We start from the raw sequence: 15725 nt of genomic DNA, 5'->3' as shown, positions 1-15725 counted from the left end.
GCTGCAGCTGCTCCCAAGGTACATAAAATCAAAATCAAAATCAGTCCATGTAAGTGCAAAGAATACCTTATAAGTCAAATAAGGTGTTAAAAGAAATTTTGTCGAAGTCCAATTCTTATAACCCAAGGTATATACCTTGGTGTACAGCTGTACTTTATAGTATCCGAAATGCTTTCATATCTACAACTTGTGCCATTCCCATAACAACACTATAAGGTTAACCCAGATGGTCTCATCCCCATTGTACACACAGGAGTCGAGCTCACACTAGTAAAAACGAGGCTCAGGTGGCCACGAGGAAGTCAGTGGTAGGGCTGCATGTAAGTCTGCTGTGCCTCCAACTTCCATTAGCTAACAGGATGGGCAGAGGTGCAGGGGTGATGACAACTGCTGGAAATCACACGCAGACAGGATTTCCTCCTGTGACCGGTCTGTGGTAAGTACTTAGGTAAAGCCTTCAATTAGTCCACCACAGCGATGACCACGCCTTACAGCATTCATTTCTCGCCCTCTCAAGCAAGCTTTGTATTTTAGTTTGTCCTAAACAAATTTTAGGCTATGCTTGCCAACTGACATGAATTTTAGTTTTTTTTTCTTTCAGAATTGGTATTTTATTGGTTTTGAGAATCAGTACAGAGATCTTATGAACAATCTGTACACAATTCTTTCATTTATTTATTTTTTATTGTTGTAGTTTAAGTGAAACTTTACAATTCAAGTTAGTCTCTTATACAAAAATGTATACATACATTGTTATGTGACCCTAGCTGCTCTCCCCATACTGCGACAGCACACTACTCCTTCCCACCCGATTTCCTGTGTCCATTTAACCAGCTCCTGACCCTCTCTGCCTTCTCATCCCACCTCCAGACAGAAGCTGCCCATTTAGTCTCATGTATCTACTTGAGCTAAGAAGTACACTCTTCACGAGTATCATTTTATGTCCCACAGTCCAGTTCAATCTTTGTCTGAGGAGGTGGCCTCGGGAATTGTACACAATTCTTAACGTACGTACCAAAAATCTAAAAAGCCATGTGTAGTTATTATTCTTTTCTAAATTCCAGCTTTAAATTTGGAGGCAAATTTTTCTTAAGAGGCTATCAAGTATCAAATATCTCCAATTGTTGATAAGTCACACTAATTCACAATTTAATATCACACACACTATACACTCAAATGTTCAGGCTTTCACAGCACCTAACAAAGCTATGAGGAAAACCGGACCACCACAAGCAAAGATGTCACAGAACCCCCTGTTCTGACAGGGAGAGCCATGGCGAGGGGGTGGTTTTCTTTAGGAAACAATTCTACTAAAAAACTACATGGAAATGGAAGTAATTTAAAAATGTTCAAGACGTATAAATGCATGACCAAGACTCCAAATCACCATTAATGGTACTTTGTATTCCACCTATAGAATGTTCCGTTGGACACCTCAGACAGTCAAAGTCTCCCACAGTTCAACACCCCACTATTTTCTGGTTGTTCCAAAAAACAAACAGCCACCAAATGATTTCACCTCAGAAAACAAAGCATCTACACTTGAAAAATGGGAGGAGGTGGGATTTCCTCCTTCAAAATGCGTCTAGAGCTACTAAAAAACTTGCCATTTACAAACTCGTTGACAAAACTGTGCCTCTGGATTGTACAAGAAGGGAGATACGGGGAGCACTGATAAGACGCGGTAGACAACCACGAGTCAGACTGGGTTTCTTTCTCTCCCGCTTCATCAGAGGCTGGACTCTCCTCGTTTTTAGTTTCTCCATTTTCTGCAGGTAAACCTTTAGTTTCTATGTTAGCCACTGCAGCGTGTTTTCCCTTTGCTCCCCTTTTCCCTTTTGTTTGCACTGTTCTGTCTGAAGGTTTGTCCTTTCCTGCTGCCTTTTTGGACTTCATTTCCACTTTTGCAGGAGCAGGTTAGGCTGACAACCTCGCCGATCTTCTCTTGGGCTCCTCCTTCCCCGCCCCTCGGCCAGCGGAGCTGACCTTTCTCGTGGGCGTCCTGGCAGCAGGGAGGGCGCGTGCTGGGTGCCTGCGGGCCGCGGCGCACCGAGAGCCTTCGCGAAGCTGGGCGGCCTGGCCGCTGCCGCTCCACCCGCCGCCCGAGCTCGCGTTTGTTTTAGTTTGAAACAGGCCCCCCAGTTCCCAGTCACTGCCGGGTGAACTGCTAACACCAAGTCACTGGAGCTATATAAAGACGAACACTAGACCCCAGACCTTCATACCTGGTGGGAATGAATACTTCATACGGTCCAGTCTGAACACACAGGTTGTTCACCTTTCTGTTAATTATCAAAACAGAGTGGTCAGAAAAACGAAGCATTTCATTAATAAGATGGTGAACCCAGATAAGTGATAGGACATATGTTGAACACTTGCCACATGCTAGGAACTAACTGTTCATGCCTTTTACATGACTATCTCATTTAACTCTCTCAACAACCGTATGAGGTACAGCACTGCAGCTGAGAAGACTGAGACACAGAGTACGTTGCGTAATTGAAGTGGTATAAACGTATAAAATGAATATGTAAGGAACTCTTACAACTCAATAATAAAAAGACAAATAACCCAATTCAAAAACAGGCAAAGCATCTGAATAGACATTGCTTCAAGAAGATACATGAACGGCCAACAAGCGCATGAAAAGATGTCAGAAATCATGAGTCACTAGGGCAATGCAAATCAAAACCACAACGAGATGCCACTTTGAACCCATTAGGATGGCCGTAATCAAAAAGACAAACAATAACAAGTGTTGGCGAGGATATGGAGAAATTAGAACCCTCATACACAGCTGCTAGAAATGTAAAATGGTGTGGCCACTTTGGAAAACAGTCTGGCAGTTCCTCAAAAGGCTAAACATAGAGTTACCATATGACCCAGCAATTCCACTCCTAGGTATATACCCAAGAGAAATGAAAACATATGTCCACACAGAAACCTGTACACAAATGTTCATAGCAGCATTATTCATAATAGCCAAGAGGTGGAAACAACCCAAATGTCCATCAACTGATAAACAGATAAATAAAGTGTGGTATATCCCTACAATGGAATGTTAGCAACAATAAAAAGTAATTAAGGACTGATACTCGCTACAACACGGATGAACCTTTAAAACACGATACTAAGTGAAAGAAGCCAGTCACAAAGGGCCACACACTGTATGATTCCATTTATGTAAGAAGTCCAGAACAGGCAAATGGACAGAGACAGAAAGTGGATCCATGGTTGCCAGGAACTGGGAAGGGGATGGGCTCGGAGGGTGACAGCTAAGAGGTACAGGGCTTCTTTCTGGGGTGATGAAAATGTTCTAAAATTGACTGTGGTCATAGCTGCACAACTCTGTGAACAAACTAAAATTCACCGAATTGTGTACGTTAAACGAGTGAATTGTACGGTCGGTAAAGCTACTTAAAAAAAGAAAGAGTGAATATGGCACTTTAAATCGACACAAATCTTTTTAGGAAGCAGTTTGGCATAAACGGCAAGAACCTTAAGAAAGAGAAATGAATTCCAGGGGGTACATGGAAAGGAAAGTGGTATTTGGGCTATATTATGCTATAGAGGGACTACGAGAGCATTTCTGGTGAAACCAGCTTAAGTCCAGATGCAAGAGGAACGGAGGGCAAGTGGAGGGACTAGTAACTGAGAGAAAAGCCTCTGACAGCAGGGCCTAAAAAGACCTCAAGTGAAAGTTCAGAAAGTTACACCTTATTCATCGGCCCACAGTCCCCAAAGTTCATGAACTGGTTTAATCAGAATCACCAAGGGCGTGGGGTGAAAACAGATTCTAGGGTAGAACCCCTGGAGATTTTGATTCAGTCAATCGAGGGAGATGGAGGGGAGTGGGAATCTTTGTTTTTAAAACTCTCCAGGAGATTCGATGTCTAGCCAGATCTGGCCAACTGGAAAGAAAAATATTTTATCACGAAAGGGACGCTTCTTTGGAAAATCATTCTAGAAGGAGTTTGAGGGACTGATTACAACGAGGTCAAGGCCTGCCTTTAGTAAGCCCTGGGGAAAAAAGACTGTTGTTGTGTGCCATCAATTCAATTCCGACTCAGCAGCCCTACAGGACAGAACAGAACCGCCCCATAGGGTTTCCTAGGCTGTCATCTTTACAGGAGCAGATAGTCAGGTCTTTTCTCCTGCGGAGCTCAGAATTCTTACTCCAGCTAAGTGATATCAACAAATATCCTCGCACAAACTTACACTGCTCAGAGCTACCAACTTAAAAAAAAAAGCTTTTTCTTTTTTTTTACTAATCAAAAAATTTAGCAAGAATCCTTGCACCTTTCTTCAAAATGTACAACTTACCAGCTTCCTTAAAATGTCTTTGGTATTGTCTAAGAATATGTCTAAGAATTCTAGAAGGGCTGGGATGGTGGTGAATTTAGGTGGTCCTCCTTGCCAACCAGATAGCACTGATGGGCATTTCCTTTTCCAACTTCCCTTACAAGCAAACCTGTACCATACACTTGTCAGGAATATCTGAAATGAGTTTCGTTTGTAAATATGGATTGATGAGAAATATTTGAAGACTGAAAGATCGCTGTAGTGACTTATCAAACAATACTGAGTGTATCCTTGTTCTCTGTCTATGGACAATGGATTTACATAGATCTCTCCAGCCCCTTTATGAACAGGAACATTCATTTGCAAGACAAATGGCAGGGCAGATACAATCTGAGGTGTTGGCACACTTGTACACCTAAAGCTATCTGACCTACTTATCTGAAGCACCTTTGTTGAAGTTAGCAATTGCAGTAACTACATAGGAGACTTTCAGGTGGGTCTTCTGAGGCCGTGAATGCCTTCCTCACAGATGGTTCTGGGTGCTAACTAGGACTCGACAATCACAAAGCCCAGTTAGGATAAAATCCTGGATAACATAAAGAGACATAATTTTAAACAGTAAGCTGTTTCCTACATAATTCAAGCTCTTTAAAATGTTTTAACTGGGGGGAAAAAAAAAGACATTAACTGTTAAAATTGCTTGGAGGAAAATTATTCTAGAGCAAAATTTTCATAATTTAGCACTATGGGTATAATATAAAAGAAAACAGTGTAACTACCTGCTCATTCTACCTCGCCTCCTGAAAAATGCAACCTTTTTTACTCAAATAGACTGAAACACGACACTGACCTAGGACTTAAACGCAAATTGATATTGGTTTGACGTGATTTCCTTTATATTCAATTCTGCACCCCCCACCCCCTGGACAGGTCAATGTGGGCCTCGTCTATTACATATTCTCAAATTCTTACTCCTGTCCCCCAGCCTCTTGTTTGCAAAGTTCAATGTGAAAAAGAGTGGCCAAAACTAAGGATGTCATTAACGAGATGGTGAGCTCGGAGAGAGAAAATATGGAATGTTCTTGAGGCAGTTATTGCCTTCCTGAAAAGTCTCTTATTAGCTTATAATTAATACTTGTAATCTACTAAATTTCAGCCTCCTCCATCTTAATAACACTACCATAGACAGCGCAACACTCACTGGTCTAGTAACCAGAGTTATCTTCTGCTAGCCAGGATATTTCTGCAAGTGTTTCCTTGTAGGCGTAGGAGGAAAATACCGACTTTGAAGGCAAGTAAAACGTCTTTATCTCCACAACAGGACTAACAGCACCTGTCTTACCTAACTCGCAGGATCATTGTTGAGATCAAGTGGGGAATGTTTGTCACAGCATAGTACAACAGTACACACAGGACATTACAAATGTGGATAATTATTTAAATTATGATCACACCGGGCTAAGTATGAGCTCACGGAGGCATTTTTACCAGAAAAATCGTATTTTCAATTAAAAGACATGTTAATACATTTTCATTGTTAAACAATTGATTTGGGAATAAATGCCTCCTAACCACAGGAAAGGATTTTCTTTTAATTCTCAATTTGCTTCACTAGAAGATATGTATCATTCAACTTAAAATTGCTAGAATTTTAAAACTCTGTGACTAGCATTTTCTTCCACATGGAGGGACAAAATGGTGGCATCACGTTCCTGTTTAGAAACCTCAGCCATATCTATCCAGGCAAACGCTTACATGGGCCATTCCATTCAGGTGTAGCCTAAAACCTGTTGGAATTCATTTGCAAATCCAGTAAAGGAGCTGAATGAGACCACAAAATTCGGATCACTTAACAGTGCAGCTCTTTATTTTAAATATCAGCATTATCATAGTCCATCTGACTGACAATGCATCCTGTGGAAATTCCATGTTTCTTAACAAAGAACTAATGGGACAGTAATAATTACAGCTACTGCCATTTTCTAAGCACCTATCACAGGCCAGGCATTGTGAGATGGCCTTTAAATACTCAGTCTCAATTAATTCTCACAACAACCAAGAATTATTACTTGTCCAAGCTTGTAAAGCTGATACATGAAATTTAAACCCAGATGCCTTTCACTGCAGAGCTTAGATGTTCTTTCCCTTCTCTGCTGCAATAGCTTTGCACCCTAGGCAAAGCTGCCAGAATCCAAGCACGGTTTAGACCAGCTTCTGTCCGTGGTCTCCCACCAGATGATGCAATCCCTAGGCTAGATTTACCCTCAAGGGAATCAGAGGAGGTTGTAATTCCCCAAGCCCACAAACAGACCTAACTGAGCAAATAACCCGATAGTCAGAGAGGTGAGGTAACTAAAAAGCCAGAGTGAAGCGTACCCACTGTAAAAATTCAAATAATTACTTAAAAACCACAACGAGATTTGTTAAAAGCTATTATGTGACCGGAATTATTTTAGGAACTGAAGAAGAGATTGGATGGAAGATTTGATTAAAATACTCAGAAAATAGAAAAATATAAATGACATATAATCACTTGTTCAAAAAAAAAAAAGCTACCTGTGTTTAGAAAACAGAATATAGTAGCAAGCAAATATTAATTGAATCAATTCGTATCATGAAAATAAATCACACCAAATAGTTTTTCTAGTCCTCTCCCGTGTAGGCATTCCACTAGCAGTGGAACTGCTGGGTTTTAGAGTATGCCTGAAACCCTGGTGATGCAGTGGTTAAGAGCTCAGGCTGCTAACCAAAAGGTCGGCAGTTCGAATGCACCAGCAGCTCCTTAGAAACCCTATGGGGCAGTTCTACTGTCCTGTAGGGTCGCTATGAGTAGGGATCAACTTGATGGCAACAAGTTTTTGTGTTTTTTGGACTGTGTATATCTTTGACTTTCTATATACTGTTGTCTTAGTCATCTAGTGCTGCTTTAACAGAAATACCACAAGTGAATGGCTTTAACAGAGAGAAGTTTATTTCCTCACAGTGAAGTAGGCTAAAAGTCCAAATTTAGGGCATCAGCTCCAGGGAAAGACTTTCTCTGTCGGCCTTCTCATCAATCTTCCCCAGGACTAGGAGCTTCTTCGCGCACGGAACCCTGGGTCCAAAGGACACTCTCTCCTCCTGACACTGCTTTCTTGATTGTATGAGGTCCCCCACTCTCTGCTTGCTTTCCTTTCATCTCTTACAAAAGATAAAAGGTGGTGCAGGCCGCACCCCAGGGAAACTCCCTTTACACTGGATCAGGGATATGACCTTAGTAAGGGTATTATACAATCCCACCCTAATCCTCTATAACATAAAATTACAACATGGAGGACAAGCACGCAATACTGGGAATCATGGCCCAGCCAATAGATACACATTTCTGGGGGGACATAATTCAATCCATGACAACTGTAATCCAAAATGTTTTCCAAGAGTCACACCAATTTGTATTCCTACCAGCCATGTATGAATGTCCCTATTGCTCTACAGTCTCAGGACTTGGTATTATCAACTTTAATTTAGGTATACAGTAATATGGCATCGTGGCTGTAATTTGCATTTGCCTGTTAACAAGGCTGAACACCTTTTCATATGTTTATTAGCTTTTTGGACTTCTTTTCTGAAACATCTATGCAAGACTTTTGTCCATTATTCTGTTAGTACATGTAGTGTCTTGTCTAAAAAAACCTTTCTCTATAATGGGGTCATGAATATATTCTCTTATATTAACTTCTAAAAGCCTTACTGTTTTGCCTTTCAAATTTAGGTTTTAATCCACCTGAAACTGATTTGTTTATGGTGTGAGGCAGGGGGCCCATTTAACTTTTTTTTTATATGGATGGCCAATTGGCCCAGCGCTATTTAATAGAAAGTCCCTCCCTTCCTGCTGATCTGCCATGGCTCCTATGCCATAAATCAAGTGCCTGAATCTATGTGTGAGGCTGCTTCTGGGTGTGCTGTTGTGTTCCACTGATCTACTAGTCTATCCCAATGCCAATATCACACTGTCCTAATTACTTTAGTGCTATAATACTTCTTAGTCTCCAGTAGCAGAAGTTTTTCCAACTTCTCTTTTTCAACAATGTCTTGCCAATTCTTAGGCCTTGGCAAAAATTTTGGAATCAGCTTGTCCGGTTCTACTTTTTAAAAATGTGTTAGGATTACATTAAATCTATAAATCAGTTTCCAGAAAACTGATACATTTATAATACTGAATTTTCCAATCCTTGAACTAGTGTCTTTCCATCAATTTAGGTCTTATTAAAGCCACTCAATAAAGCTTTGGAATTTTTTTTCTGTAAAGGTCTTGCACATATTTTGTTAGACTTAAAATATACTTACTATAGTTTATAATTATTGAAAACCATGCACCAGAAAAAAGTATTTTTTTTATTGTGCTTTAAGTGAAAGTTTACAGTTCAAGTTAGTCTCTCATAAAAAAATTTATACACACATTGTTATGTGACCCTAGTTGTTCTCCCTATAACATGACAGTACACTTCTTCTTTCTACCACGGATTTCCCGGGTCCATTCAACCAGATCCTGTCCTTTTTTGCCTTCTCATCTCACCTCTGGACAGGAGCTGCCCATTTAGTCTCATGTATGTACATGAGCTAAGAAGCACTCTCTTCACAAGCATCATTTTATGCCTTATAGTCCAGTCTAATCTATGTCTGAAGAGTTGGCTTCAGGAATGGTTTCAGTTCTGGGCTAACAGAGTCCAGAGGCCATGTCTTCCGGGGTCCCTCCAGTTTCAGTCAGACCATTAAGTCTGGTCTTTTTACTAGAATTTGAGTTCTGCACCCCACTTTTCTCCTGCTCCATCAGGGACTCTCTGTGGTATTTCTGTCAGGGCGGTCATTGGTGGTAGCTGGGCCCCATCTAGTCCTTCTGGTCTCAGGCTGATGGAGTCTCTGGTTTATGTGGCCTTTTCTGTGTTTTGGGTAATATTTTCCTTGTGTCTTTGGTGTTCTTCATTCTTCTTTGCTCTAGGTGGGTTGGGACCAACTGATGTATCTTAGACAGCCACTCACTAGTTTTTAAGATCCCAGATGTCAAAAAGTATTATTTTTTAAATGATGTATTATAAGATATAAATTTTTTTGGTGAGATACCTAGAAGTTGGGATAAGCATATATAAATATGAATATAAATTTTCTTAATCAAAATTTTCAAATGAAATGAAGTTCATCAAAGTGTAATTACTACTACATAATTTAGTCTTAATTCTAGAATTGTTTTATAGTTATGTACTATCTGTCTTTCATAGGTTTAAGGTACTTGAGAAAAGTTGCATGCAACATAAACAAGTGTCCCAAGCATCTGTTGGTCACAGGGCCTTACTAATTAATTGTCTTAGTCATCTGGTGCTGCTCCAACAGAAATACCACAAGTGGATGGCTTTACAAAGAGAAATTTATTCTCTCACAGTCCAGTAGGCTACAAGTCCAAATTCAGGGCATCAGCTCCAGGGGAACGCTTTCTCCATTGGCTCTGGAGGAAAGTCCGTGTCATCAGTCTTCCTTTGATCTGGGAGCTTCTCTGCGCAGGAACCTCAGGTGCAAAGGACATGCTCTACTCCCGGCACTGCTTTCTTCGTGGTATGAGGTTCCCGTGTGTCTCTGCTCGCTTCTCTCTTTTTTATCTCAAAAGAGATTGCATTAAGACACTGATCTTGTCAACCTCATCAGTACAACCTCATCACAGTGATAGAATTTACAACACATGAGATCACATACAATCTCGTCATAGTGGTAGAGTTTACAACACATAAGGAAATCACATCAGATAACACAATCATACAATACTAGGAATCATGCCGTAGCCAAGTTGCTACACACATTTTTTGGGGGACACAATTCAATCCATGACACTAATTATGCGGTACTTAAAATCCAGGATAACTTTCATCACCTTCAAGAGGAAGAGAATAAAGAAGAAGATGAATGACTGATACAAGGAGACAGAATCCTCACTGTATACCCATCACAGCCTGGCCTTAAGAATCCAGACACCTTGCTCCTACCTTAGCTCTCATCACTCCTGTATAATTCACTAAACCTATCTCCTTTTTCTCATTTGTAAAATGATAACACTGTTCTGTCAACCTCACACAGGACGGAGTAAATGTAAACAGGTACCTTGGAAAGAACATATATAGTCAGACACAAAACATAATGAAACAAAGGAGTTGTAGTTATTCCACTATGAGAAGGACATTATAATAATGCTACCTATAATCATAGTTTGTGGCAAAACGGACAATAATCTCTAATAAATTGGCCTCACAACCTTCAAGGAATGCTAAGACTTGCACACAAAAATATGAATTTGAAGGGAAAAAACCGGGGCGGGGGGTAGGAGGCTTCAAAAATCACTTTGAATGTCTTCTTAAACTAATTATAGTCACTCATTTACTTCTCAAAACATTTTAGAATCCAGTAAAGTGAAAAGCACTCTTTTGTAGTGTATTATATATGAGGGGACTAAAAAATATCCCGAGCTTCTGGGAATTTATAATCTGGTTAGGAAACAAGAAATAAGCACACGTTACTACAATATACAACAAGCACTCAATAAATGTTACCATTATTATGAGGTAGTACAAAAATGCTTCAAGACATTCTGCGGCAAAAAGGACCACTTTCAAATAAGATGGCCAACCAGCTTCAGTGAGGAATATGCGGTTTCTGCTTGCCCTAGTACATGAGTTGGCAAACTGTGGCCCGTGGGCCAAATCCTGTCCAACCTCTGTTTTTATACAGCCTGCAAGCTAAGAATGGTTTTTACATTTTAAAATCGTTGGGGAAACTCAAAAAGAAGAATTCATGGCACGTGAAAATTATATGAATTCAAATTTCACTGTCCGTAAATAAAGTTCTATTGGAATACAGTCACGTTTTCAGGCTACATAAGCAGAGATGAGTGCCTGTGACAGAGAATTTATGGCCTGCAAAGTGGACAATATTTACCATGTGGTCCTTTACCAAAAAAGTGTGTCAGCCACTGTTGTAGAAGGATGGATGGGATTTCAGTGGGTAGAACTACAAGATGAGGGGATGAGGGGCTGGGAGAAGCAAACATTCCATTTGAGAAATGAAAGAATAAAAATATGAAGGGAATAAACCCAGAATATTTTAGGAACATGTGAAGATCAGTTTAGGTGAAGCAGAGGGTCCACAATAGGTAAGCAATTATTGAACCATTTATTACTTTGCGCTATACTGAGCCATTCACACTATTGTGGTAAGGGATTAGCAAACATACTCACACTGAGTCTACAAGATTGGTACTATTATCCCTATCAGTAATTAAGACTAATTAAATGATTTCATACGGAAAATAATGCTTACAGAAGTTAAGGAACTTGCCCAAGATCACGACCAGTAAGCAGTTGAGCTATGAATCTAGTAGGTTCCTTTGACCCCAGAGCCCATGCTATTAAATGCTACACCATATCAAACCTCCACACAGAGTACTAAAAGGAAATGCATCTATCAAGGTAGGTTAGGGCAAAACTGTCAAAGTTTTCAAATACAGAAGTAAAAAGAATATGGATTTTATCTGTAGGCTATGATTCTCCAACTGTGTTTAAAAGGCCAGTTGTCCCACGAGCTAGTCCAAATACAGTTTCATATATAGAAACCAAAAGATAATATATAGTATATCTTACCAACCCTACCCTTATTACACTAAGTCTAAGGCAGGGGTGTTCAATAGAAATATCATGCAAGCCACATATGTAATATTAAATTTCTACTAGCCAGTTTTAAAAAGTAGAAACAGGTGAAATTAATTGTAATAATGTATCTTATTTAACCCAGTACACCCACTCCTCACTTATCAACGTGGTTAGGTTCCAAAGACCAGGTCAGTTATGTGAAAATTGGCGTTATACGATAATGGAGGATGATCACATCAGATCACAAAATGAAAGATGACTGTATTGTTACATAACTGCCAAACCACTGAGAATCATGGCCGAGCCAAGCTGACACATAACCTTCACCGTCACAGCCTGCGTTACTCTCGCCTCACACCTTGGCGTTTGTTACTGCCAGACATGCGTCATTGAGGCACAAAATAGTTGGACAGTAGATTTTTTACTATCATCTTGGTAAACCGAGACAGTCGATAATGAGGAGCAGGTGTATATCTATTATAATTTCAACATACAGTCAATATCTTTTAAATTGATATATTTTATGTCCTTTTTTCATACTTTGTCTCAAAATCTGATGTGTATTTTACACTTAAAGCATTAGCCATATATCAAGTGCTCAATAGCCACATGTGGCTAACGGCTACCATACTGGATGGTGCAGATCTAAGCGACAGCTCTTCTAAAGATCACAGCACGAAAGAGGTAGAGCTCACGGTAGTGGATTCCAACATCAGAGTCAGACGATAAAAGTGAAGGGCATAGGTTAAGAAAGGGAGCATTTAGCTCCAATACCTAATGTTTGAAATAAATGAGTGCTCTAAGAAACGAATAACAATAGTAACCTGTTAGCAATCTATATGTTTTGAGTTCTTAAACTATTGTGCACTATTGATTTTATAATGATTATTTTCGCCACATTTTAATTTGTTGTAATTTCCTCACTCCCCAATTCCCTAAACTATTTCAAAGTTATCAAAAAAGAACTTCCAGGTGCTTTCCACAGCTTGAACAAATTTAAAATCTACATAGGTATGGGCAATGGGAAGCCACTAAAGAACTTTGGAAAGGGAACAGAAATAATGTTTTAGGACTAATAGTCAGGTATCCATGTCAAAGAAGGGGCTGTAGGAAATAAACTGGAGAGGCACCATTTCAGAGTGTTCCAGACAAGTCTCGAACTAGGGCTACAACATCGAGAATAAAAAACACAGAGGCTAGATACACTGTAGCAGTAATCCAACCAAACCAAGTAAACAGTTTGATGCCAGAGTAATCGAGAGGAAGGAGTTGATGGTGCCAAACAGAATGACCCAAATAATACAGTCAAAAAAGTTCCCCATCCTACCCTCTAAGAGAATTCGAGCTGGGACTATTCTGCAAAGATTTTGTTGCAGCCGACACTTCCTTTTTCCTGACTTTCTAGATACCAAATTCTTGTTCATTAATTTATTAAAGTACCTATGATAAATTTAGATAGTAATCAATAAATTCTGCTGGTGAAAAACAAATTGCTGGACAGGGTGTTTGTCTCTACCTTTTTGCAGGGAGGGGATGATATTTTAGTGGTAATAGATCAAAGTACATCAGCATTCACATTTAAAACTGTGACTAAACAATTCGAATGTTGCAATGATAGGATGTTTAATAGTTTATCATGTTTACCAAATGAAATTATGCAATTACCAGGTATTTATCCCTGCTTAAAATATAAAATTAAGGAAACCAAAAACCATGACCAGCAGTTCTCAACCATTTGATCACTTCGGAACTCTATCTCCATTAATTAGGTTATGCTTTTTAAAAGTAAAATGAATTAAAATATTAAAGTTCTTTTAATTCAGAGGATTTCATGGTGTCTCCTTGAGATAATGGGAGAAGCTACTGAAAGTGAAAAGTCATCAGGTAAGTTATCAGGCACCCATACACATAAAAAAACTGATACTAAACAACACATTATGATGCCAAGTATGTAAAAATGTTTTATACAATATTTTCACCAAAAAAATAAAATTTCTATTTAAAAACATATTTTATACATAAACCAAAAACCAAATCCATTGCCATCAAGTCCACCCGATTCATGGCAACCTCTTGTTACAGAGTACAGTGTCTCCATAGAGTTTTCTTGGCTGTAATCTTTACGGAAGCAGATTGCCAGGCCTTTTTTCTGCAGTGCTGCTGGATGTGTCTGAACCACCAATCTTTTGTTTAGTAGAAGAGAGCAAATCATTTGCATCACCCAGGAACCATACACACACACACACACAAACTTGAAACACTCAAAATATCAGCAGGAATTATTTTAATAATTGTACTTTAGGTGATTTTGACTTTAGATACTGCTTCTATGTTTTCTACAATGATAATGCATTATTTTTAAAACCAGAAGGAAAGAAAAAAACCAATAAACTTAGGCAAGTGGAAACTGAGGCAGTGCCAATCTATTAAGAATTATACTGGATTGATATGCTATCTGTTGCCACCATAATCTCTAAGTAAAAAGTATTTCAGGTCCCTTGAGAACAGGAATCTTATCTATAATACAAGTTCAACTACATTCAGATGTACAGTTTACAATACACAGATTAATATATGGTGGAACATGCTACAAAGATTAAAAACACTAAAAACGGCTTCTTTGGAAAAACAGAAATCAGTTTAGCACCCTAACGAAATAACGGCACAGCAAAGAGTGGGTGCTGAAAGAATAAATGGTACGAGGAGTCACGAGGTGACTTAGTCCAAAATAAAAAATGTAAACCTAATATTGCTAAGCACGCCAGATTGAATAAACACTGCTTTAAACACTGCTTTGCCCCCAACAAATGCTGATTTTTTAAATTAATTTTCTCAGTTTTAAAGCAACAAATAAGCATGGTTGATCAATGTACAAATACTTGCGGTGCTGGAGGTGGGTAGGTAGAAAATACAAAAAAGTACCGTATAACATCCTTCCTGCCTTCAAAGGCGTTTCACAAATGTGGAATGGTAACAAAAAAGGGACAGAACAGGAAAAGAAGCCACAAAAACAGCCGTAAGTGGCTGTCGTTTTTAATGAAGGTTAAGAACCATTAAGTTTAAAGAACAGAACTTTCCAGGTGATAATGAGCCAGGCAAGAGTTGAACAGGAGCAAGGCGCAGAATTAGGGACTCAGCATACATTCAATCCTGATGACAGCATCAAAACTATCCCCTCCATGTGCTTAAGTGTACACATACGCCGAATAAAAATTTATTACAGTCTAATTGAATTCCCACTGATTGAAATCGACCAAGCAAGGTTAAAGGCACAAAGAGTTCCACTGCAATGTGCGCATCTGCATAGAGGGCAGTGACTATTCAGTCTTACTTAGTAGAGGACTTAAAAAACACCAGACAATACACCAAACAACGCTTAATCAAAGTTGAACATCCGCTAGGAACGATCCACCCTTCACACGTTCACTATCACGTAACGGCCTTCAGCTGTGCGTTCTATACCGTGCACAGGTTGGCAGGGCGCAGCCTCCCGGCATCACCCCTCATCCTCTGCCCGGACCACTCCCAGGACACAGTGTTTACCAAGGCAAACACCGTACACACCACCTCCCACAACCCCTGCTCCGGGCCTGCCCGAGTCACGGCGAGGCCAACTGGTCAATAAACGACGGGGAGGGACTAGCAATGGGGCAGGTGGGGGTGGCGCGGCTTCGCGACGATGAAGCTGGGCGACCGCCTAACAGAGGCCGCCACCGCGCCGGCCCGAGGCCCCGGGCTGCCGCCACGCCCGCGCCG

General features: G+C 39.9%; 1 protein-coding gene and 1 pseudogene across 1 annotated transcript in view; both read right to left on the bottom strand.

The window, feature by feature from the left end:
• Positions 1-15725, bottom strand: part of PRDM10 (PR/SET domain 10) — a 114838-nt gene that overhangs the window by 98291 nt on the left and 822 nt on the right. The gene's annotated exons all lie outside the window — the stretch shown is intronic.
• On the bottom strand, positions 1460-15466 carry LOC101355017 (uncharacterized; annotated as a pseudogene).

Source organism: Trichechus manatus, unplaced genomic scaffold, assembly GCF_000243295.1.
Source record: "Trichechus manatus latirostris isolate Lorelei unplaced genomic scaffold, TriManLat1.0 scaffold00064, whole genome shotgun sequence".
Classification (NCBI taxonomy): Eukaryota; Metazoa; Chordata; class Mammalia; order Sirenia; family Trichechidae; genus Trichechus; species Trichechus manatus.
Note: the sequence above shows the minus strand (reverse complement) of the source record. Positions and strands in the feature narration are given on the sequence as shown.